This window comes from Choloepus didactylus, chromosome 18, assembly GCF_015220235.1.
Source record: "Choloepus didactylus isolate mChoDid1 chromosome 18, mChoDid1.pri, whole genome shotgun sequence".
Lineage (NCBI taxonomy): Eukaryota > Metazoa > Chordata > Mammalia > Pilosa > Megalonychidae > Choloepus > Choloepus didactylus.
Genome location: NC_051324.1, coordinates 30,023,969 through 30,025,888, shown reverse-complemented (window position 1 = coordinate 30,025,888; position 1,920 = coordinate 30,023,969). Strand labels below are relative to the sequence as shown.

General features: G+C 46.8%; 1 pseudogene; it reads right to left on the bottom strand.

Moving 5' to 3' along the window:
* Positions 1 to 337: 337 nt before the first annotated feature.
* LOC119514711 lies at positions 338 to 982 on the bottom strand (annotated as a pseudogene).
* Positions 983 to 1,920: the final 938 nt, after the last annotated feature.

The window sequence follows — 1,920 nt, the reverse complement described above, 5'->3', positions numbered from 1 at the left end:
AGCAAATTCATGGTATCACCACAGAGTTTCTGAAATTGAGTAACTGTTTTCTCAAGGCAAAGACCTGCACCAGGCTTGGGAGACTTTGAAGGCGTTCCTAGAATTTGTGTGGAAGGCATGCTCACCCATGCCCTAGCCTTGGGTGATGTTATGTACCCAGGTCTGGAGCTGGGGCAAGAAAATCACATCTGGGAAGTCTGGGTCAGGGACTTCCGGACCAGGTTCTCATAGTGCATGAGTAGGTAGCGCTGCTTCAGGGCTTCGGGCCAGAACAGGACAGCCTCATAGATATCCTGTTGGCTTTGCAGATGGCCTGCATCACGTGGTAGGCTTGGTCCTACCACAGCTGCCCTACCACAATGCAGCTGTCAATCACAAGGTCTTCCATGGTGCATTCTCAGGACCCAGACACAGCCTGGGGGTCATGGACCAGGTGCACAATGTGCAGACTGAGGGAAGGGTCTGTCAGCAGTGGGTAAAGGGCTTTCAGGTTGAAGAAATGCACCTCCTTGGGCACCACGTGGCTGTAGGAGTGGCAGGCCTCCTCCACGTCGAAGGGCTGTCGATCGCACAGCACCTTATAGTGAGCCTGGGGGATGATCCTATCTTGCAGGAAGATGCTGCAGGCGGGCTGGGAACACAGGGCCTGGCTCTCCCATTCAAAGATGCTGGACTGTTCCCAGGGACGGGGGGCATGTATGCATCAAAGATGCTCATGTTGCACTGGAAGATGTCCTGCACCAGGCCATACTGCCATGTGCAGCTTCAAAGCCGTGCTTTGTGTGATGCTCATCCAGATGTGCCAGGCAGTCTCCATCAGGTAGAAGACATCCGGGTGCTGCCCAAAAAGCTGCCCCACGAAGGAAGAGCCCACGTGCCAGGAAGACAGGACCAGCACATGCACGGGCTTGGGCTTCTCCTTCCTAGACAGGCAACTGAGGTTGTGGACAGACAGATGGAAGAATGGAACAAAGATGGCCATCTGGGAAACCAGGAACAACAGAAACTTGATTGGGGGGGCAGCATCATTGTGCAGAAGTAGAAGGCCTTGTTGAGGGCTGAGGCATCTCCACTGCTTTAGAGAGGTTCACAGCTAGTCAGGCTGAGCCGCTTCTCTCCTCTGACTCACCAGCTCCCCTCTTGGCTTCCTCCTCCTACTTGCATTTTGCATAACTGTCCCTAGTCAAAGCAAATTCCACTGCCTTCTTGTTTGCTTTTGATGGTTTGCTCTTCCAAATGAACTTCAGTCAAGATTTTAAAAAATCACTTTGGTGTTTTGATTTGGATATTATTAATCCCATAATTTAATTTGTGGTATTTTGAATTCTTTTCTGATTATTTTATGGCTATGAATATTGATTTCTTCACCAGATTTCATCAACTTTTGGAGAAGATGTCTGTTGCCTAATGATTTTGTTTTCTACATAATTTTATAGTGACCTGTGGCCAAATAACATTTAATATATGTTTGTTGAATAGATCTCATAAAGTCTTTCAAAATGACCTTATCAAATGCATTTCACAAATATTCTGGGCTGGGTACTCCATAGCTTCTGTCTCCACTCATTTGTTTATTCATTTACCTACCCATGTAACTAGGAGAGCCTGGCTATGTCACTGAATTTTAACAATAAATAGGTATTGACCCACATGATGTGTTGTGCTGTGTACTAAGTTCTTAGGCATCTTCCCTTTCCTTAGGGAACTTTCAGTCCATTTGGGGCAATAAATGTGAAACCAGCTATCTAAAATGCTATCATTTTAATGCTTTAGAACTCTGGGAGTGACTGACTCTAGCTGAGAAACCACAGTGAAGTTGATAAATTCTAGTGAAGTTGAAATTTGAACTGGGTTTTGAAGCATGAATAGGAGTTGTCTAGGCAGTAGATCTCAGGAAGTGGGGAGCTGGGTATGAAGCAT